Here is a 25,345-nt window from a genome sequence, read left to right on the forward strand (position 1 = left end):
CAAGGACTCACTGAGCCCATACAATCGATCATTGGTTGAGGATATGGGGATGCACTGGACACCCTCCAAGCAGAAACTGATTGCAGATTTAGACCCTAAACATAATATCGCTGTTCACCATGTTTTTTTGCACTGGATGGTGAACAATGGTTTCAAGATCACAAAAATACTTAGGGTCCTGCAATTCAGTCAAAAATCTTATTTGAAGACGTTTATCGATACCTTTGTCGATCAACGCTCTCGGGCAAAAATTAAAGTAGAAAAGGAAATGTACAAGCTTATTTTAAATTCAGCGTTTGGCAAAATGTGTGAAAGTGTACGGAACAGATCTTGTTGTGACGTCGTGACTAACCCCCAAGAATGTGCACGAATTATTGCAGACCCCAATTTTACATCGTTCACGAGCATAGAGGCAAGCATGGTTCTTCTACACAGGAACAAGAGAATTGTGGTGCTGAACAAGAATATAGCGGGAGGTAGTTCAGTACTGGAAATTTCCAAAAAGCTCATGTTTTAGTTTTTTTACAACGTGTGCAAGGTACAATGGCCAAGGGAGGGGGAGGTTCAAGTTTATTACGGGGATACAGATTCTCTGCTGTTAAAAGCAAAAACCGGGGATCTCTTAAATGATTTAGAAAATGGGGAACACATCAGCTCATGGATGGATTTCACTAGCTGGAATGCATCCCTCTACCCCGAGCTGGTGAAACGTCAGGCCCCCAATCAGCTACTCATATTAAAATCAGAGACGGGGAGCGATTTAATATCGAATGGGGTGTTTCCCGGTCCTAAAGTTTATTACGTAGAAACTCACAACAAAGATGTTAAACAGGCGTGTAAAGGGATGCCTACACATTTTGCAAAAACAATTTGAACATGAGCGTCTACAGAAACTGTGTAGAGAGTAGTCTAGTGCCGAGAGCACAAGTGCTTGCAATTCACTCGCTGCAGTATAAAAATAATAATGTTAGAATAGAAAAGAATGCCATGTCTTGTATATCCGACAAAGTCTTTTTGCTCGAGAATGGTTTAACTGTACTACCCCATGGCCACTATCGAAAATTAGACCGGGTTGAATGTGTAGACTATCGCAACCAACTCGGTCTGGATAACTTAAATTAACCTAGCCTCATCCAACCTAACCTCACCTGATAAATCAAATTAAATGCTCAAACCTAACCCAACCTGATAAATTAACTTAAATACTCAAACCTAACCCAACGTGATGAATTAACTTAACCTAACCCAACCCAACCTAACCTGATAAATTAACTTAAGTGCTATAACCTAACCTAACCTGCCACAGCAGCGACGGCGACTATTGTATACAGTTTTTCCACAGCGACCCCAAAGGGTTGGGGCCCCGCCCGCGACCGGCCTTCGGCCCGTGGCTCCCAGCGGTCGGGCATCCCGCCCGCGGCCGGCCTTCGGCCTGCGGCTCCCTGGAGGGGTGGAGGGTATCTTTTAAATTCATAGTGTTCAACTGTACTTTTGTTTTTTATGTCAATAAGTGTTATTGTTGTACAAATAGTGCTATTGTACAAAAAATGTGTGTGTGTACAAATAGTGTTGTTCTTGCTGGACAAAAAGTGTTTTTTATGACAATAAGTGAAAAAATGCTGTTGTACAAATAGTGCTGTTGTTCTTGCTGTAAAAAAAGTGTTTTTGATGATAAATATTGTTGTTGTTGTTCTTGTTAATAAATATTGTTGTTGTTCTTGTTGAACAAAAAAAGTGTTTTTGTCAATAAGTGAAAAAATGTTGTTGTACAAATAGAGTTGTTGTTCTTGCTGTACCAAAAAGTGTTTATGATAATTAATGTTGTTCTTGTTGAAAAAAAAAGTGTTTTTATGTTAATTCATGAATGAAATATTGTTTTTGTTGTTCTTGTTAAAGTAGATAGATCTATGGGAAAATTATTATTTCTTATTCAATGGACAAGTATAGTTTACGGTTAGTTGTAGTCTGACTGTTGTCAACAGCACTATGTATCAATTTAAAATACCATTCAGATCGTTTCTGTGTGGTCCATCAATGTCGGGGAAAACGACACTTCTAACTAAAATAATTAAAAATTGTAATAAAATGTTTTTGGAAAAACCAAAGAAAATTTGTTATTGCTATAGTATTTCGCAGGAGTCCTACGATCAAATAAAAGCTATTGCTACATCCATGACAATACAATTCATACGGGGACTTGATGTTTTCAATAGTACTGAACTAAACTCGTGGCTGATTATTGATGATTTTGCTGAATCAATTGAACAGTTCCCACAGGAAATGCTACAGCTGTTTACCGTTCGCTCTCATCATGAACAGTTTTTCATAAACCTAGTTCTAAACATTCTCTTTCATTAGAGTAAGTATGCGAGAACCCTTGCCTTGAATTATACTATCTATGTTATCTATCGAGTTGTTCGTGATTCTAGCTCGCTAATAACTCTCAATAATCAAATATATCCAGGTGCTCCAAAATTTCTGCTGTCAGCGTACACTCAGGCAACAAATAAGCCCTACGGCTACATTTTGCTAGATCTTAATCAGAGCACACCCGAGGATCTACGTGTAGTCACAGATATTTTCGACAAAGAAATTACTGTATATCTATCAGTGAACAGTAGAAAAGGCTATTAGTTGCCATCATGACACTGAAGAAACTACACGAACAACGGCATTTATTTTCCGTTTTAGGTACTTCAAAACCTCCACTCAGGAAGGTCATACTCAAACATAGTGTTGACAATGATTTAATTAATCTAATATATGAACTTTGTTTTAATTTAACTGAGGGCAATGTACACTTGCCAGAAGGTGTTAGACTACAGACAAAGCAACGTCGTTCAATCGTACGCGTCTTGGCTTGTAAAAAGAAAGGGGGATATTTTAAAAGAAAATGTCTTCTCTAAGCGGGTGGTAGCTTTTTTACACTTTTACTGCCGATAATTGCAGGACTTGTAAACAGCTTTCTCTAGGTGGCTAAACCCTATAAATAACGCCATTTGAACTTTTCCTCTCGCCCGTGGAACATTTTGAAGACAATCTAAGCAAATTCATTAATGATGAGAAAATTGCCGATGATAAAAAGCTAGTTTTACTTCAAGATGAATTTCGACGTGTGGACAAACATAGACCTTATCGTGAGCGATCCACCGCCATCGTCACAGATCCCCCTAAACAGGAAACATCTCCTCAAGATTCTGCAATATCAAAGGAGAAGGAATTGAATTCAATAGTGGCAACAATTGGAAACCTATTGCCAGTGACCTTTCGAGAACAGAGTAAAAGAGTAGTAATATATCTCATGTTGGAAACTGATGATGAGCAAGTTCAGGTCGATAGCACAGGGAAACGAATTATAATTCACGGGAAAAGTTATAATCTCGTTGATTTAATTTGTGATATGGTGACAAATCGTAAAGGACTTATCATTTGACAATAATCTATACACCTTTTTAAATGCATAAAACCTCCCCAAAAGTCTTATTGACAATAAGCAAATTCTAAAGAAACTAAAGGAATATAGTCCTCCAACAACGCCAACACCACCATTTAAAAAAGAAGAAGATTCAGTATTGGAAAATACTAGCGGCAGCAGCAGCAGATACGATTTTATAACACCAACAATGGTGGCTAGTCAAAAGTGACGACGGATTGCTTCACCCTCCAGTGTGCAAAAAGGGGAGGGGACATTACAATACGTGTTTGCGTTCAAAATGGTTGAAGTTTAGAAGCATGTCTATGAAAATATTGGTGAAGCAGGAAGTCTAAGTTCCCCCACAACGCTTTCTAAAGTTGCCTCTGACATAGATGGCAGCACATTAAAAAAACAAAAAAGTATCTAGAAAATGAGCCTAGTTACACACTGCATCGGAATCGCAGGCTTCGTGGCAAACAATATCGACAAACTAAAGCCTTTTTCCCTCCGATATAATGCAAACTGATCTTTTAACTTTAGACGCGATTCAACGACTTCACAATACACCCTAAAAATATATTCTAGTGGCAATCAGTGTCTTTAATCGCTGCGCCTTTGGCATTCCATTGCAATCAAAGAGAGGTGTTGAAGTTGCTCTTGCTTTAGAAAGTATTCTTGAACAGGATTGCTAAAGAAAAATTCAATCGGATCGCGGTAGCGAATTTGTTATTCCTCATGTGCAAAAGGTTATATTGAAATATAATACAGCGCTCTATCATAGTCACAGCCCGATAAAGGCTGCATTGGTTGAACGGTTGATAAGAACGATTCATTTATTAGTTTCAATATAATGTACGCTGAAAAATACTGCTGCTTTTATTCATGGTTTAGGTAAAATCATGCAAATATATAACCATCGAAAAAATCGATCCCTGCCCAACTCAAGCCCTCGGGAAGTTCATTGCAGTGAAAATACATTTGTTGCTTTTCTAAAGCAATATTCCAGTGAAACAAAATGTGAAGAAGAAATTCAATGTTGGTGATACTGTTCGAATTTATAGAACCACCAATATTTTTGAAAAAGGGAATTATTTATGGAGCACTGAACTTTTTAAAGTGTCCAAAATCCTAGACACTTCACCCACGACATATCGACTGCGAGACACCAAAGATGATGATATTCTCGGTGGTTCTTATGAATATGAACTGCAAAAAGTTAGAAACACTAGTGAAATTTATCAAATTGAAAAGATATTAAAGAGTCGTAATAGCGGGGACAAGAGACAGTTGCTTGTTTGCTGGCTAGGATACAACTTCGATTTTGATTCTTGGTTCAGCGTTGAAGACATTAACAATGCCCAATGATTTCTATGTGACTTTCATGTCCAATGTTTCTGATCCTCTCTACAATGATTTGAATAGAACAAGTGATTTTTGGACGAAACTCTCTCCCTCTATCAAATTCGACGGCGCGTATGAGGCGACTCTTTTAGACTGTATTCTCAAAATTTCCTATGACACGCTGTAAAGGGATCATAAACCTGATGTATGAATCAGATCTTAGAACTTGACGCGTCAGCCGGTTGACCCAAAAAAGATTTAAATGTTCAGATCCTAGGGCCGTTCCCACATCGACTAGTTGAGCAAGATACTCGTATTCATGAATGAGTTATGTCATTCTATCGATAAAAGAATATCTGTTCTTAAGAAAGGAGCCTTTCATTTCAACTATTCAAAGGAGGAGGGCAATTTCTACATTAGTTCACCCATTGCCAATGAAAAGGTTATTCTCAATGATAATCTGAGATATGTTCTTGGCTTTAAGCTCAATATAATCAATGGTAAAAGTGCTGGAAACACTAATTTTATTTTTGCTGACTATCCGCCTGCCTTCTCCATGGACACTTGTATATTTCTCTACACCTCATTTGTGGAAACATCCCGGGTTGGCAATAGCAACGTTCCCCTCCTACGAGTTCTTGAACGAAAAACCAATCAAGAACATATTCACCACTACAATATAAGACATCTTCAGTATATCCCCATAAGAACTTCCTATTTGGAATTCTGTCAGTTAACACTAAGAACTGAATTAGATGATCCCCTGCCAATATCAAAATGTTTGGCTGTGATTACATGCCATTTTCGACCCATTGTTCAACAACAAGATGTCTAATAGAAAAGTGGTATTCATTTGTCCTGATATTGACTGCTATGTTAATACTCTTGGTCCAAGACAACAGGGCAATTGAATGGACTATTACAAAGGTCGCTCGTCAATGTCTGGCTATGGTCTCGGCAGTTGGTTTGCTAAGCTGTTTTTCTCTGCACTACCTCTGGCTAGAAAATATATTGTACCGGCTGCGACAGATTTTGCATCCTCTACGCTATACGATTGGAGCTCTGGCAAGGATTTTACAAAAAGTGCTTCGGAAAATCTTAGGTCCAGTGCGCGAACCCATGGCAAGAGATTAAAAAAAATGGAAAAGGTTTAAAAAGTTCGAGAAACAGTGCACCACTCAACAGTCTCTACTCAGGTGAAAAACAAAAGACATCACCCCTGTCAACGGAAAGGATGAGGTAGACGAAACGTACAGTAAACAGAAGAAGAAGCCCCAGATAGAGAGTTGTTAGATTGAAACTAGATTTCTTTTCCTAAGATGTCATATCTACCGCATAAGGATTCCCAACCTTCAATCACCTCCTTATTGAATCTATTCAATGCAGAAAATGTTGATGTGAGGGTAAAACAAAGATACTGTGAACAACTTTATCCACAACAACCCCTCTCCGATAATATTCACTTTCAAATTTATTCCAATGAAGACTACTTTATGAACATGTCTTTGACATTTATAGATTTACGAATGAAAGTCTGGAAATCCAATAATACGTTGCCAATTCTTGCCGATAGAATATCCTATGGAAGTTGTATATTATATAATTTATTTCGTCAAATCAGTGTCTACATAAATGGCACACTGTTGAGCACAAGCAACAATCTCTCAAATTATACAAGCTATATGCAATTCATGCTGATGACATCCAAGTCATACAAGGAATTGAGAGGCACCTCCAAAGGATATGAATATATTACTAATACTGATAGTACAGATGCACTTAAAAATGCTACAACTAGTGAATTACATCTAGTTTGAAAAATTTATCATGATACATGTAATATAACCCAATGGCTACCACACAATATTAAAGTGGATATAAAATTGACTCTTGCTCCATCTAATTCCATTTTACGAAAAAAACTCGTCCTGATGTAACTCTCTCCCTCACCTCGGTAATACTACATGTACGCAAACAACAGGTTATGAGTTATGTTGCTTTGGCAGTGGAAAAACTGAGAGCCAGGTTAAATAATATTAAACTACCTGTTCCTCATACAATCAACGTCATATTGCCACAAGCTCACGCACCTTCATCGACTCATCCTTTATCAGTAGCGAAATTTCGTCACAACTGGCCTGGCATTTGTAAAAATCGCTAGTGCAATAGGATCGTGGACTGGATGCCCACATAAGTTTGAAATGTTTGGGCTTTCATCTCTTGTCTGCAAAGTAAATGGAATCCCACTCTACAATCTATCTTTTGATAAATCCTATAGGACATTGTATGAGTTGACAATACAAACCCTAGATCATGATTCACAACTGTGTGAAAACGGTCTAACTGAAGAAACGTTCGTTAAAACACATGGTATTATTGTATTGGATTTGTCTGGCAACCAGGATATGAGTATATTACGAACGGGGAGTGTTTGTTTAGAGTGTACATTTGCCGACCCATTAGCTGAGAGCATCGCACTAATCTCGCTAAATCAATATGAAACCTTTTTGGAAATCACTCCCAAAGGCAGTGTTCTACTAGACTTGGCACCATGAACACCAGTCAAATAATCAATGTATTTAATATGGACGCCTACATGTCCAAATAAAAATCCTATTGACTGACATAGGACTTTCTTGGAAAAATTCAAAGTGCCAACAATACCTTAAATATTGTTAATAGCAGTCCATTGACTTTGCAGACGAGTCATTGGTTGTGCATCTTTCAAACAGCAAAGAATATAGAAATTTTTGATCCTCTTGGCCTACCCTATACATTCTACGCTCCACACATCACCAACTATATTGAGAGCAGTGGGAAAACTATTGCTCAAAATCGGAAGAGAGAGCAGGATCTGACGACTAAAAGTTGTGGCTTCCATGCACTACTAAATTTTGTGTTCAAATTCCATGAATATACTTACAAGCTGTTTCTCAACATTTACGTTAACAATTCACATCTGAACAGTTTTAATGTGGTAAATATGCTCTTAGACCTGTATAGTATTACTTTTAGTGTCCTACGAGTAAAGTGCTTTAAAAATGTATGTAAATTTGCTTATTAGTAAAATGTATATACAACAATGTCTTTATTCTTCACTTTAGATTTCTTCTTCGGTGTATATGCAACTATCATGAACCACTAATGTCGGTAAATTATTTGAATTCACTGTATATTGATCTTGATTGGCTGCAAAGTCAGGGTCACATTTTCAACAGTAAAATGTAACACTACTCTTGTCATATTTCTTTGTATAGTCAATGATACTATTTGCATTCATATTATGAAATTCACGTGTTTCAATCTGTCTATTTGATGCAATATCAGATGCAGTGTTTTTAAATGGCGAATAACACTCGGTAACTGCCAAATAAAAATCACTTGGTTTATAGTCATAATAGGCATTGTCGTTAAAACGATGAAGTAGAAACCAAATTGTCTTGTTACCCCAACATTTGAATCGTAGACCTGATTCTTCCTCTCAAAGTAATTGAAATCCACGACGATACCAATCTCGTAGACATAAACTAAAATCACGTTTGGGGTTCATTCCAATCATACCGGGGTAAGTTTTCTCCCACTGATCACACTCGTCATAGTGACAATTGGAGCATAGATATTCTCTAGTGTGAGAGTAACAAATATCTTCAAGACATGAATTACATCCTTTAATTTGTACTGCATATCCTCTATGTAATTTACAAGGATTACGTAATTTGCACTTTTAATTTTAGTAATCAATAATTGTACAATTCTCACATGATGACCAACTGCCAAGAGTTTACATGCATAGTGGACATGTATAGAACATTTTTGGTTTCCGATGTCAACTCTCTCACAGCTAAAACGAAACTGATCCTCGTTCGATAAATTCAGAGGGAGGAATGTTGAGAGGAGTAACTCTGTGACGCTACCTCTTTCGAAGGGAGAGCCATCTACATTGAATCTATGGCAATGTTTTCAAAAGTGTATCCACGATATTATTCTGCTATGTTCCAATTAATATATCAATAAATTGAGTATAAGTATTTGAGTCACATCGTAAAAGTTTCATACAATAGTTGAATGGGGAAGAATCAGTTTTCATTATATTGTAAAGTGTTCCCTGTGACAATATCTTCTATCGAAGAGATAACTCGAGTAAATCATCTTCTGAAATCATATGTTTTTCTATAATCACAAGATTCAATCTAATTTTCTCTTTCTCGAATTTATTCATTTTTTAATCCTATCACTCTGACTGCTGACTCTAGACTGACCATGATTCGTTCTACTTAATCTAACAAAAAGAAAGGGAACATTTTCGATTTCGAAACAATTTTATTGTATAATTACAACAATAATATTACACATGTACAATTAGCGATACAGCTTATTATCTTCGATATGCTTCACTATTGCCTTTAATGCACTTTGAAGTCTATTCACATGCGCTATATGATTTTTGCAGCGAAGCATAATTGATCCTCCATTTTCAATTTGCTCAAAGATATCACATATCTTGCATATACTTCATCCCATTCCAGACAAAGCCGCGATCCTATCGTGGTTTTCACTGCAATGTTATGGGATTTTGTATCATTGCCACCAACTCTACTATCAACTTCTAATTGTGTAAACATTCCACTCATTATTACAAATACATCCTAATGAGTAAAGTCAAACTGTTATCACTCCTTGAATTCTATTCTCACACTAATAACAACTATAGCAAAAATCCTTTCCTTATATTCACTGCAATCTATTCCCGTTAATATTTCCGAATCCCTGATTGGCTTAGAAAGAGACACGTGATCCTGTCCCGTTAGAGTCGATCAATAATTCATCAATTTTTGATGTGAACTTATGTTGACATCCCAGAAAACAACAAATAAATTGACCAACACCCATAACTAACCAAGAAACATCCAATAGCCAGATGTCTACATCCAGCAATTGATGATGTGAACTTATGTTGACATCCAACAAAACAACAAACAAATTGACCAACACTCATAACCATCCAAGAAACATGCAATAACCAGATGTCTAAATCCAGCAATTGTTGATGTGAACTTATGTTGAAATCCAAGAAAACAACAAACAAATTGACTAACACTCATAACCATCAAACAACCATCAATAGTGAGAAGAACCATGAAAAAACATCCTAAGTGAGAAAAACCATAAAAAGAATGCATAAATTATGTACTGTCAGTGTTAAACTGGATTATAGATGGCAGCAGTGGTGCCCGTTCGTATCTATTGGGGCCTCCCTACTCGTATTGTACTAAAATTTCCTGAACTTTGCGAGGAAAAGCACGTACAATAAATTTCGTCTCATTTTTCTATAGTACAATCATTGTTTCATTCTGGCCTGTACGTGTCAACGTCTCATATTCATTAAAAGTGTTCTCAAGTTTTCTATTATCTGCAAATTTTCCTGAAAAATCATTTTCACGCGTCTTAATTTCAATATTATGTTGTCTATTTACTTCTGCATCCAATTTCTGCGGATTATCAATATTTCGAATACACGTATCAAGTATTTCGCTTTTCCGACAGGGTTGTAAAGCCTCTTAATATGTTTTAGGGGCCGGTTCACCTCCCCCGGTAGTCAGCAAAATTGTATATTTTTCCGGGCTTCTAACCCATATGGTTCTCTTATACGTTTGAAAATTTTTCCCTGCAATTATTTGCATTATTTCTCTTCTATCCTCCTTATCTGCCTCTTCCTTTCGTTCTCTGGCTATCCTCTCTTTCTCTCTTTGTTTTCTATTTTCCTCCCTTTTTTTCTATCCTCCTCCTCTTTTCGTTCTCTGGCGAATCTGTCATTCTCCATGAAATTTAATAGTTGTTGTGTCATATCTATTCGGGTACTTTTTCGTGAGCCCCTGCTAGATCTTGATTCAACACTGCTCCTTCTACTCGGACTACTTTGATTCCGTCTGTCATTATTTCTTCTTAATTCATTTTCTGAATCTGTTTGTGCTCTATCCGTATTGTCTCTTTTTTTATAGGCTACTCTAGCCCTTTCCTCCTCTTTTCTATTCTTTCTAATTTCATCTTTCTCAGCCTGAATTTTTTCCTTATATTCTCGGTGCTCTCCCTCAAAAGCCTCCATATTAGCCTTTCTTTATATTTTCTTACTTTTTCTATGGGCTTCACTCGCCCCTCTCGGTCTTGAGTTAATCTCATCTCTGTCCGACATAATTTCAACATTTCGTTAACTGAAATTACCTCTTCAGTCTAAATGAAAATTCTTTTATCCATGTAACTTCCGGTTTACCGCGAAAAATTGCTGCGTGTCAATTAGCCTTATATTTTTGCACACTAATTAGTTGCGCGATATATTGATTCTAACTTTTTTCAATTATGATCTAACAAGGCACAGCCCATAATAGATCTTCATAATTCTATTAATTGATTCCGTTTTTTTTCTTTATATATAACCACAATAGGCTACTCTTGTAGGCTAAATTACTTGCCTTTTCGAAAACGCGGAATTTTTTTACTATCAGGCTTACTGATAGGATCTTTTCTTGCTGCCACCACTTATTGGTGTGTAAGGTTCACCACTTATTGATGTGTTATTGGTACAAAAATGGCGCAAAAAGGTTGCTATGCCACTTACTTGAGGGGGAGAACCCCTTGTCGGCCCAAATGTATGTGGGATTCCCGCTCTTACCCCAAGGGTTCCGTATCTATCGGGTATGTCAGTGCCCGATTTACGGTATACCCTGTCCCAGGGTATGATAGTGCGATCGAGTGGTCAAATGGCCACTTTCTAAAGCCAAATGTACCCGCCTTGGGTTACGGCTAGAAAATCTCTAACTCTCTCCTTGGAGGTAAAAAACCCCCCTGTCAATATAATAATGATGGTACCTCGTAGCTCTTTTCCTACCCTGCCTGGGTTACAGAAACTAGTGCACAGTTTGTAGAAAATACCTTACTTGTATTCTTCCAAAGGGTTACAATAATAACGCAAAAATGTTTCCCTGAACGGGGTCTAAACGCAGACTAAATCAAAAATAATAATAATAATATGTACAGCAACTCTTCATAGGGGTGAACCTTCAATTGGCCCAGCCAATCATCTCCATCTCTATTCAAAACCAATTCTACCTTCCCAGCCCTATTATTCAATGACTCAAACTAAGAAGTACAAAAATAGAATTTACTTCAAAGCTTAATTATTGCAACACAACTATAGCTTAGCAACGAGACTTTTAAATTGTCATGAAAATTATACTATAGGCAAATCTAAGCCAATGTAATTAGAACGAAAAACAGATCATTTATCTGAAAGGAAAAGAAACAGGGGTGGAACCCCAACAGATGTGTTTGGGGAAATGAATGGCGTGAGAGCGGGGTTAGTTGCCCTCCAATCACTTTCTACTTTCAATAAGGGCACTATTCCCATCACTTACCAATTGAATGAACCCTTTTTTGACGTTTTTACGACAGCGCTATCTATAAAAACCTTATATCCCCCCAGGGCATAACTTACAATCCTTGTCCTGAAGGGTGTTGGTTTTTTTTCATCTTCAAAGACATAATTTCCACAACTTTCAACTACGTTGAACAAAATGGATATCACAAAATATTGATTAGATGTGTTTGGGGAAATCTTTGGTGTGAGAGGGGGGTTAGTTGCCCTCCAATCACTTTCTACTTTCAATAAGGGCACTATTCCTTTCAGTTTCCAATTGAATGAACCTTTTTTTGAAGTTTTTACGACAGCGCTATCTATTAAAACCTTATATCCCCCAGGGCATAACTTACAATCCTTTCCCTGAGGGGTGTGGGGTTTTTTCATCTTCAAAGACATAATTTCCTCAACTTTCAACTACGTTGAACAAAATGGCTATCACAAAATATTGACTAGATGTGTTTGGGGAAATCTCTGGCGTGAGAGGGGGGTTAGTTGCCATCCAATCACTTTGACTATTAAAAAGGCACTAGCCCTTTCAATTTCCAATTGAATGAGCCCTTTTTGAAGTTTCAACGACCAACTTAATAGCCAAATCCATTGTGACAATCTATATGTTAATAGTATTTTTTGATTTAGTTCAAATTATCACTCAATATCCCTTCAAATTTTCACCTTTTAACACGTAGCCTGAATTGTACTTGTATCATATTAGTAGTAAATACATTCTTAGACCACACTGGCTGTACATGACAAATGAAACTCAGAGAGGTAAGAAAATAACAAAATGAAAAATAAAATCAAAAAAGGTGAAAAAATGAGGATTTTGTCAGCCAGTGGAAAACCATCAAGAAGAAGATATAAGCAAATATTTCGACAAGGACCTCTGCCATGTCGTCCTCAGTGCCAAACAAAAAAGAAAAAGAAAAAAAACGAAAATCTAACCTTTCGAAGTTTACCCGACAAAGACAGAACAGACACTAAATATAAAACAGGCAGGAATCATTGAAAAAGAATTTACCAAGATGATTGAGCAAGAATCCTTTGCCTTGCATTAGTTTTAGCTGGTCTACAGTTTTGTTTTTCATTAGATATGCAAATAGATTCTTTTAAGTTATACCAGGTGAAAACATTGATTAAGTCCTTCAAAATTAAACTGTCGTAAATTGGGCTTAATGAAATATCTCCAGTATCTCTATTTATTGCTAAAGTTTGGTTCATGTATTTTTTTTATTTTAATTGCCTCTTTAAAAGTTTGTGGTAGGCCATTTACAGTTGATATTAAGGTTGCCTCGTCAAAAAGAACCAGATGGGTCGGATTTACGAAAATATGCGAAGCCAATGCCGAATCAAAGTTGTCATCTTTATTTTTTAATCTCATGGACTTATCTATTGAAATTTGGTGCTCATGCAAACGTTCACCTAGTTGTTGATGGGTCCTACCAATGTAAAATTTCCCACATGAACACGGGATTCTGTAGACACCACTACCCAGCATATGATCAGTTTTATCCTTTTCTGAGTTGAAAAAGTGTTCAACTTTTTGTTCGGTTTTGAAAGGAACAGAAAGATTATATTTCTTAAAAATTTTTCTAAGTTTATCGCCAAGTTTTGGGATGTATAGTAAAGTTTCGAAACATCCCGAAACTTGGCGATAAACTTGGGAAAATATTATAAAAACATAATCTAGACGCAAATAGCGACGAAGACCACACTGCCTTTCCATCATAAGCAGATAAGTAGAACAACAGGGAAATTTTTATACGAGACAGTGGCCCCCTCCGAAGTGTGGAAGAACACCCTTTCTATAAGAACCGTATATGCCCCCAGGGAATAACTTACAACCGTTGCCCTGAGGGCTGTGGGGGGTTGTCATCCTTAAAAATATAATATCTGGACCCTTCAACTATGCTGAACAAAATTATTATCTAAAAATTTTGATTGAATGTCTTTGGGGAAATGATTGGCGTGGGAAGAGGTGTTAGTTGCCTTCAAATCACCTTTGACTCTTAAAAAGGGAACTATCGGGGCCCATCTGAAGCTTATACGGCCAACCATTCCAGAAGAACCTTATATACACCCAGGGTAAAACCTACAATCCACACCCCAGGACTCTGGGGGTGCATGCCAACCCTGGAAACATTGTTTTACGTTCTTTAACCTATCAGAGGCGACGATATAGCGCTGCCTAAGGTAAGGGCCATACGAATCCAATGTTTTATTATTTATTTAATTTTGTTTTTCCCAGAGGCACTTCATATGGAAGGGTTCGTCGTAGAAACTTCAAAGGAGGCTCATTCGATTGGAAATCGAGAGTTTTAGTGCCTTTTGAACGGTCAAAAGTGATGGGAAGGAAACTAACACCCATTCCACGCCCACCAGTTCCACAAACACATCCAATCAAAATTTTGAGATAGCCATTTTGTTAAGCGTAGTTGATTTCCAGATAGAAAATATATTTTTGAGGAATATATTCCCCCACAGCCCACAGGGCAAGGGTTATAAATTATGCCCTTGGGGTATAGAGGGTTTTATAGAAAGGTTTGTCATAGAAACTTCAAAAAGGACTCATTCGATTGGAAATTGAAAGTGCTAGTGCCCTTTTTATTTGTCGAAAGTGATTGGAAGGAAACTAACACCCCTTCCACGCCCACCTTTTCCTCAAATACATTCAATCAAAATTTTGAGATAGACATTTTGTTCAAGGTAGTTGAAAATTCTGGAAGTTAGGTTTTTGAGGCTAACAACCCCCCACAGCCCTCTGGGCAAGGGTTGTAAGTTATGCCCTGGGGACTTATAAATTTTTATAGAAAGCGTAAGGTTTTTAAACCCCCCAAACCCTTTTTTCCCAAATGCATCCGATAAGAATTTTGAGATAGCTATTTCGTTAAAAATAGTTCTAAGATCATATAACAAAAATTTTGGTGTCGACACAACCCCCCCCCCCCAGGACCCAAGGGCAGGTGTTGTAAGTTATGCCCTGGGGGCACATATGGGTCTTATGGAAAGGGATGCTCTTATTAACTTCAAAGAGAGCTCATTTGATTGGAAATTGAAAATTCTAGTTCACTTTTTTAAGAGTCAAAAGAGATCGGAGGGCAACTAGGCCCCCCCTCCCTCCACGCCCTTATTTCCTCAAACCTATCTGATAATAAATTTTAGATAGCCATTTTTTAAAAATAGTTCAAAAACAATATAACGAAAACTCCGGGGTCGACACAGCCCCCTATGGCCCGAGGGCAGGCGTTGTAAGTTATGCCCTGGGGGAATATATAGTGTCTATTGAAGGGAAGCCCGTAAAAAATTCAGAGAGGGCTCATTTGATTGGAAATTGAAAGTTCTAGTTATGTTTTTAGAGTCAAAAGCGATTGGAGGGCAACTAGCCCCCTAAACGGCCCTTTTTCCCTAAATTAATCCAATAAAATTTTTGATATAGCTATTAAGCTAAAAATTGCTCAAAAGTCAGATAACAAAAACTCAGGTATTGTCACAAACCCCCCCCCCCACCCAAGGCCCGGGGGCAGGCGTTGTATTTTATGCCCTGGTGCCCAAATGGTTCTTATGAAAGGGATGCTCGTATAAACTTCAGAGAGGGCTCATTTGATTGGAAATTGAAAGTTCGAGCTCACTTTTTAATAGTCACAAGAGATCAGAGGGCAGCTATCCCCCCACCCCCATGCCTTCTTTTCCAAGCCTATCTGATGAAAATTTTGAGATAGACATTCTGTTAAAAATAGTTCAAAGGTCGAATAAGAAAAACTCCGGTGTCAATACAACCCCCCAGGGCCCAGGTGAAGGCGTTCTAAGTTGTGCCCTAAGGGCATGTATGGTTCTTATGAAACGGATGCTCGTATAAACTTCGTAGAGGGCTCATTTGATTGGAAATTGAAAGTTCTACTTCAATTTTTCAGAGTCAATAGAGTTAAGGGCAGCTATCCCCCTCCCCTCCCACGTTCTTTTTTCCCCATAACCATTCACTACAAATTTTGTGATAGCCAGGTTTTTGGAAATTGTTCAAAAACTAGTTAACAAAAACTCCCCCTAGGCCGGGAGGATAGGCGTTGTAAGTGTTATCCTAGGGGCGTTTATGGTTCTTATAAAAGGGATGGTCGTATAAACTTCAGAGAGGGCTCATTTGATTGGAAATTGGAAGCTCTAGTTCAATTTTTAAGAGTCAAAAGACTTTCAACGGCAACTAGCCCCCCCCCCCTGCCACACACCCTTGTTTCCCCAAGCCTATCCGATAAATTTCTTATAATAGTCATTTCATTAAAAATAGTTCAAAGGTCAGATTAGAAAAATTCCTGTGTCGACGCAATCCCCCAGGTCCTGGAGGCAGAAATTATGAGTAATGCTCTAGGTGCATATATAGTTCTTATGGAAGGGATACTCGTATAAACTTAGGAGAGGGCTCATCTGATTAGAAATTGAAAGTTCTTGTTCAATTTTTAAGATTAAAAAGAGATCGGAGGGCAACTAGCCCCCCCCCCCACCGCTGCGCCTTAAATGCATCCGATAAAAATTTTGAGTTAGACACTTTGTTAAAAATACTTCAAAGTTCAGGTAACAAAAAAACTCCGGTGTCAACACAGCCCCCCAGCGCCCAGGGGTAGGCGTTATAAATTTTGCCCTGGGGGTATATATGGCTGATATGGAAGTGATGCTCTTATAAACTTCATAGAGGGCTCATTTGATTGGAAATCGAAAGTTTCAATTCACTTTTTAAGAGTCAAAAGTGATTGAAGGGTAGATATTCTCCCCCCGCACTCCCTTTTTTTCCAGAGGCACTTCATATAGAAGGGGTCGTCGTATAAACTTCAAAGGGGGCTCATTCGATTGTAAATCAAGAGTTCTAGTGCCCTTTTTAAGAGTCAAAAGTGATTGGAATGCAACTAGACCCCCCCCCCTGTCAAGCCCTTTTTCCCAAGTACATCTGATAAAAAATTTGAGGTAGCCATTTTGTTAAAAATAGTTCAAAGATCATCCCCCCCTCCCACCCCCCAGTGCCTGAGGCAGGCGTTGTAAGTATTGCTCTGGGGGCATATATGATTCTTATGGAAGTTAAGCTCGTATAAACTTCGGAGAGGGCTCATATGATTGGAAATTGAATGTTTTCGTTCACCTTTTAAGATTCAAAAGAGATCGGAGGGCAATAAGACTCCCTCTCCACGACCAATTTTCCTCAAACCCATCCGATAAGAACATTGAGAGAGCCTTTTTTCAAAATAGTTCAAAGAACAGATAACAAAAACTCCGGTGTCGGCACAACCTCCCAGGGCCCGGGGGGCAGGCATTGTAAGCTATGTTCTGGGGTCTTATGTGGTTCTTATGAAAGGGATGATTGTATAAACTTCAGAGAAGGTTCATTTGAATGTAAATTAAAAGTTGAAGTTCATTTTCTCAGAGTGAAAAAAAATCGGAGGGCAACTAGCCCCTCCCGACCTCCACGCCTTGGGGTTTATCGAATGGATAAACCCATCCGATAGAAATTTGAGGTGACCATTTTCTTAAAAATAGTTAAACCATCAGATATTAAAACTCCGGGGTCGACGCAACCCCCCAGGGACAGGCGTTGTAAGTTAAGCTCTGGAGATGTATATGGTTCTTATAGAACAGATGCTCGCATAAACATCAGAGAGGGCTCATTTGATTGAAAATAGAAAGTTCTAGTTCACTTTTAAAGAGTCAAAAGAGACCAAAGGCTAATTAATCCCCCCCATGCCCTTTTCCCCAAACCCATCCGATAAAAATTTTCAGATAGTCATTTTGTTAAAAATAGTTCAAACATCAGATAATAAGAACTCCGAGGTTGAGACAAACCTATTATTTCAGTTTGATATTGTTACCTTGATACCAGTTTTGATACTTTAATGAACATTTGTTTTTTTTAAGTTTGGTTTTGAAATAAGGAATTTTTAAAAACTGGAAACTTTTTGTAATCCAAAATGAACAAAAATTAATTAAGAAAAAACTTAACGAAAAATAAGTTTTTCAAAGAAAAGTAAAGGTCATTTCAAACTTAAGCTGACCAAATACAAATACCTGTTAAAGTTCAAACTCAAAACGACCAGAAATAACTGTTAAGTAATAAATGAAACCCAAAACGAACAGAAATTAAATAAACAATCATAGCGAAAAATATCCAACATGTAATAACATAAATGAATAAATAGATCTTAAAGCGATTAATGCTTAGATTGAATATGAAAATCAAGCTTAAAACGAAAAAAAAGATATTTTCCTATTGAAGTATAAATGAAACTTAAAACGAACAGAAATTAAATAAACAATCAATGCATACAAACATACAATAGATATTAATGTAAATTAATAAATAAATCTTAAAACGAGTGAAAGTTAACTTGGATATGCAAATCAAGTTTGAAACGAACAAAAATCACTACGAAAAAGAGTTTGGGTATCACCTCCTTCTCTCACTGTAAAAGTCTAAAGCCTACTGCGTCATTGGCACTTTACTGAAAACTAAATGCGTCTTGAACAGTCTTGGAAAGTATAAACAACATCAAATTGAATATTTGATGTATAATTATATGAATTGTTGAAAGATCCATCAGTTCCAGAAGTTATTTCACTATAATTTTATTTTTATTTTCAATGCTGTAAGAACTGGAAAAGAAAATATTTGCAATATAATTCGTTTTCAGTTAAGCGCCAATGACGCAGTAGGCTTCATTTAGTCTTCATTTAGCCTTGAATGTGATAACACCTTTTTTGGATTTTATCAACTTGAAACTCGGTAGGATCCTAAATTAATTCAGTGACCGGAGTAATTGTGCAACCATTCTGTCATAACATTTCATACGGATTAAAAATGTTGTAATCTACTGACCTAGTTTCTGGACATTTATTTACACTTTACAAAAATAGATTTGTGCTGATTTCAATTTTGCGTAACCATAATTGACAAGCAGAAGAGGGGCAGTAAACCCGTGGCAAGTGCCGTTGTACCTGCCGGGAGAGTCTCCCTTAAATTGCGGGGATAAGGTAACGGGGGCTGACGCTTCCCTTGTCTTTTGGGGTGATATTTTTTTTGTTCATGCCAATTATGTCTCCAAAAGTGTGCCCTAACTGTGAACGTTCTTTGGGGAAAGGCACGCTGTTGCAATGCACTAAGTGTTCCAATTTGTTTCATCCCTCTTGTTCAGGGATCACCGTTTCCGATAGAAAGAATACTCCTAACTGGACCTGTTCTATTTGCAAAGCCGCTACCGAATTTTCTAGTGACCCAATAGAGAGTGAGCACCCAAATTCTTCAATAAATATGCTGACGCCACTGAATGCCGTAACCCCTGCGTCTCAAGACCCTCTCTTGGCTGTTAGCCAGGAAGCACCTGTGATTAACGATTCGACTGATAATCATTGCCCAAATGAACAGGTAAAGCGGAATAATTTTGCCTGCGATGATTCTTCTGATTCATTCTGTGATTTTTCAAAAACCTTCGTAATTGCAGATGGGATTTCTCATGTAATTGTGAACTCTGCCCTGTTTTTTATTTGCGATGCATTTGCGAATGGTATTCCAGAAACGGAGCTTATTGAAACTGTGGCGAACTTTTACAGCCTTGAGGCTTTGGTGAATGCGAAAAATCTGCTTTGGAAATTTTCTGGAATTCCTATAAAGAGAGTAATGAGACGTGGCAACGCTGCGGAACTTGCTACAGCAAAAGATATTATGAAGATGGTCGCGGATCTTGACCAGAAAGGTTTCAAATGGCCTGTATTAGTGCCTCGCTCATTCAGAGACTGCCCTTTATTAAAATCTGATTCCAATGTACGTTTGGATCGACTTGTTAGTGATTATGGCAGAAAGCTGGAGAAATCCATTACTTCTCTTGAAAGAATTGAACAAGACTTACAGTCCTCGCTGTCGAAGTGTTCAGCCAACTTGGGCTCCCCCTCCCCTCCCCTTTAAATTCACCTGATTGGCCTCCTCTCCCCATCAGCTCTGATTCAGTAGAGACTATTACTATCGCTAATCCGCCAGCCTCGTTACGTGACCCTGTTTCCAGGAAAAATGAATTGGACAAAGTCGGCTCGGGCTGTATCAAGCAAATAAAAAAGACCAATGATTTGATTTTTATCACTGTGGCGGCTGAATCTGGGAAAAAGTTTTCTTGTGATCTAAAGGATTCCTTCCCTGATTGTCTTATCAATACTAGAAAGCCTAAGTTTTTCGGAATAATCCGTGGTGTGGATATCGAGTTCGACATTGAAGCTCTAGCAGCCACTTTGCCTGGGATTCTGGAGTTCAGGCGCCTTGGAATGTCGAGAACAATAAAGGTGTCGTTTGAGTCCGAAGCATTTTTAAAATATTATATCGTCCATGGGATTAAGTTCGGTTACGAGCTCTACAGAGTTGAGAAAGACAAGGTGCTTCCAAAACGATGTTTCGCATGTCAAAGTCCCTCTCACACCGAAAAAAACTGTGATTCTTCTACTCTGAAGTGTGCTCGTTGCAGTGGAAATCATAGATCAACGAAGAATACTCCATGTACTAACCCCATTCGTTGTGCAAATTGCAACTCAACTAACCACCCGTCTTACAGTTTCAGTTGCCCTGCTATGAAAAAGCTTTTTAAATGAATATTGGTTCTACGATTACGTCCTTTAATTCGAATGGAGTCATTGGCAAATTTGTAGTGCTGAATGAATTTGTTTCTGAAAATAGTTCAATACTATGTTTGCAAGAGCATCATTTGTTGGACCATTCTTTGAATATGTTAAGTTCCCTTTCAAGTCTACATGATATATTTACCGTTCCTGCGAGGCCTACCGGAGGCCGCCCTGCGGGTGGCATTGCTACATTTGTTCCTAAAGAATTTAGTGCTATTTTATCTTGTGCTGATGAGTCTTTTCTTGCCTGCAAACTTTTTGATTGTGTTTTGGTCAATTGCTATTTGCCTACTGACTATCATGTTGATTCGTCTTTTGAAGCCTTTACGTCAGCTTGCCATAGACTTAGTAGCTTTATTGCCCTATTAGATTCGAGTTTACGTATTTTTATTTTTGGTGATTTTAACTGTGATCTTGAGAGTGTAAATGAACGTAGCACAATTTTATTTTCATCTTTACCAAATTTTAATATCTGCCGTAAGACACTTGATTTTACTTAATCTCATTGGAGTGGGAGTACGAGTAATATTGACCATGTACTTTTTAATTTTTCCCCATCTATTATAGTAAAAGTTATCCCGGATTTCCCGATAAGTGATCATTTACCTATTCAGTTTTTGACATCGTTTTCTGTAATTCATGATTCTGTTTCTGCTTCTAATTTTATTCCAATTCGCCCTAAATATTTTGAGAGAATTATCTGGGATGAAAAACTGATTCCGGCTTACCAAGATAAAGTTGATTCTTTAGCTCGAAAAGTAGTTGTACCTGATATTCTGAAGTGTCATAAAGATAACATAGAGCTTGAGCTTAATTGCATATATCTTCAGTTATTACATTGCTTAAATTATGGTGCTAAAGAAACTTTTGGAGTTAAAAAGTGTAAACCCAATGTTGAAAAACCTTTTTGGTCGTCAAATCCGTTTCTTGTACATGCTAATCAGGAATCTAAATTAGCTTTTAGACATTGGAAAAATAGTGGAAAACCGCGTGATCTTCATCCGGCTTTTCTATGCATGAAAAAAAAGAAGGCAATTTTCCAGTCGGAGCTTCGTCGTCATAATAATATTTTGCTTATGGATGCTTCGTCTGAAGTTGATATGAATAAAAAGAAACTTTGGAAAGCTCTACGCTCAACAAAGAGAGTTAATGAACCTTCTAAAAAGAATGGCCCTTCTCTTGTTGAGTGGGAAACTCATTTTGTAAACCTTTCGAAATCTTGTGATGATCCTGAACAACTTTCGCATGTTGATATAATTTTAAATAGTTCTTTTAATTCGCATGATTTTTCTATTTCGTTTGATTCTTTGTTGGGTGCATGCCGTAATTTAAAGCCACAATCCTCTAAAGACCATGATGGGATTTTTTCAAATCATGTGAAATTTGCTCCAACTTCTTTTCTTCTTCTTCTTTTGACTTTTTTTAATCTTATTCTCAAGTTTGGTAATGTTCCCCCGTCTTTTAGGATTGGGGTGGTAACTCCTATTCTAAAATCTGGTAAAAGAGATCTCCGTTCTTGTGATTCGTATAGGCCGATAACGAAGGGTTCTATGATTGGTAAACTTTTTGAATTATGTATAAAGGATCTTTTTGATTATTTGGATGTTGGTCTTAATCAAGTAGGGTTCAAAAAAGGAATAGGTTGCGACTATGCGCATGCAACGTTTGATACTATAATTAAGGAGTCAAGATCTACTGGCTCCCCACTTTATACACTATTAATTGATATAAAAGGAGCTTTTGACAATATTTCGCATGCTTCCGCTCTTTCAGCTCTTATTTCTGGTGGGATTCCCCTTTCTGTGGTTAGAGTTCTTAGATCTTGGTATTCGGGGCTTAGGATAAAAATTTTTGCACATACTTCTGATTCTCTTTCTAATCCAATTTCCGTGGGTCGGGGCGTGAGACAGGGTGGGGTTTTATCTCCTTATATATTTAACGCATGTCTGGCGGAGTGTCTTCGTTCTTTATCTACAACCCTTATTTCTTGGGGACGGGATGTGTCTTTTCTTGCATATGCTGATGATATTATCCTATTGAGCCGTTCTAAAGCTAGTCTAATTAAGAATTTTAATTCCCTTTCTAGTCTGCTTAATGTTCGTGGCCTTTCTATTAGTATTAAAAAATGTCAATATTTTCCCGTTAATGTTAATGACCGAGCTGAATTAATTTGCGATAGAAATATATCATTTCCGGTTTCTGATGCTGTTGTTTATCTTGGGTTACCTTATTCTGCTTCAGCTCGTGAATCTAAGTCGATGCTAATTTTACATATTCAAGAACAAATTAGAAAGGCGTTTGGTTCCATAATACGGCTACGTGGTGTTTATCGTCGTGAAATTCTAGGTTCTCTTTTTAATGCAGTAGCCCTCCCGCATGTTCTTTATCCTTCCCTTCTTCTTCGAGATTTTAAAATTTGTGATTTTTCAGCACTTCGCGTTTGTTATTTTAAATATTGTAAGTTTTTACTTGGTTTTCCAATTTCCTTTAGTAATTCTGAATTAGTTTCAAAATTTAAAATTAAAGAGCCGTTGGAAATAGCCAAGGTAAAAATAAATAATTTTTACCGTAAATCTGAAAATATACTTTATGTTCATAATCTTTTTCCTTTTTTTTCTATAGTTTAAAAAGTGCATGATTTCATTATTACTATTTGTTGCATTTGATTAAGTTTTCTTTTGGGCAACTTGTAAATTGTTGCTATGTTTGATGGTGTGTTATTTGGATTGTTGATGATTTATTTAATTATCTTTTATACTCCTCGTTTTTGAGGGAAATAAATAAAATAAAATAAAATAAATAAATAAATGATATTAATTGATGAAAGCTCATCAGTTTGAAATTTTACTATAGTTCTAATGTTTATTTTCAATATTAAGTGCAAAAGAAAATATTTGTCATAAAATTGGTTTTCAGTAAAGTGCCTATGACGCAGTAGGTTTTAGACTTTTACAGTGAGAGAAGGAGGTGATAGCCAAACTCTTGTTTGTAGGGAATTTTGTTCGTTTCAAGCTTGATTTGCACATTCAATTTAAGTTTCATTAGCAGGGACCTAATGAATACAGATGGGAGTGATGTCACTGTCAGATTATTGATCCATTAAGGGGACTAGATTTCTGAGAAATTGATTACGCAATCGATGGGGACTAGATTTCTGAAAAATTGATTTACATAATCGAAGGGTACTAGATTTCTGAGAAATTAATTTGCATAATCGACGTGGAATTCTATCATGAGGGGATTTCATTTTTAAATATGGCTTCTCTGGTCTTTAGGTCTGAGAGATAAATTAATATTCTATTTTTAAATATGGCTTCTCTGAACTTTAGATCTGAGAGATAAATATTAATATTCTATCGAAGCCATAATAGTGTAACTAGAAACACCTTAGATTTTGTCAGAAATTCATACGAGATCAAGACAGATTGAATATATTTTACGCGGGAAATGGTTTCCTGGGAATTTCAAATGTGACACCGCAGGGATGCCGAAACAAAGGAACACACAGGAATTACTCTTAGGGGATTTTTTGGGCGAAACAGTTTGAGACATTTTAGAAGATGATTTGGGGTGAAACTCTGCGGTCATTATAATACACAAGTTCCATATGAACAGTAATGTAAGGTCCCCTACCCAATCCCCTACCCTACCGCCCTCCCCCCCCCCAACTTTTTGGCTCCCCCCAAATATGTCTTTTCAGAACAAGTTCTTTACGTAATATCCCTCATAAACCAATTTTACAACTTGAAGTACTCATCCTTACCACCCTAAACTTTACATTATGGCTTTTTGAATACCGCAACAACAAGCAATACTTTTCAAAAGGCTTTATTATATCTTTTCAGAACCAGTTCTTTTCTTAATATCCCTCCTAAACCTATTTTAAAAGTTGAAGTACTCATCCTTTTCACCCACAACTTTAACTTACGGCTTTTTGCATACCCCAACACAAAACAATACTTTTCAAAAGGCTTTATTATATTATTTCAGAACAAGTTCTTTACGTAATGTCCCTCCTAAGTCAATTTTACAAGTTGATATACTCATCCTTTTCACCCACAACTTTACTTTACGGCTTTTTGAATACCCTAAAACCAAACAATATTTTTCAAAAAGCTTTATAATATTGTTTCAGAACAAGGTCTTTTCTTAATATCCCTCCGAAACCCAGTTTACAAGTTGAATTACTCATCCTCTTCACACATAGCTTTACTTTACGGATTTTTGCATACCCCAATACCAAGCAATAGTTTTTAAAACGCATTATTATATTATTTCAGACCAAGTTCTTTTCTTAATGACCCTCCTAAACCAATTTTACAAGTTGAAGAACTCGTCCTTTTCACCCACAACTTTATTTTATGGGTTTTTGAATACCCCAACACCAAGCAATACATTTTATTTTTAGTTAAGTGTTTTTGGACTTTTAGTTTAGTTTTAGTTAAGAGTTTTAGTTTAGAATTTTAGCCTAGAGTCTTAGCTTAGAGTTTTTCATTGCACATTTAGTTTAGTTTAGTATTAGTTAAGAGTTTTAGTTTAGAGTT

Source organism: Artemia sp. Qi Xiang Cuo, chromosome 2 (assembly GCF_049724085.1).
Source record: "Artemia sp. Qi Xiang Cuo chromosome 2, ASM4972408v1, whole genome shotgun sequence".
Lineage (NCBI taxonomy): Eukaryota > Metazoa > Arthropoda > Branchiopoda > Anostraca > Artemiidae > Artemia > Artemia sp. Qi Xiang Cuo.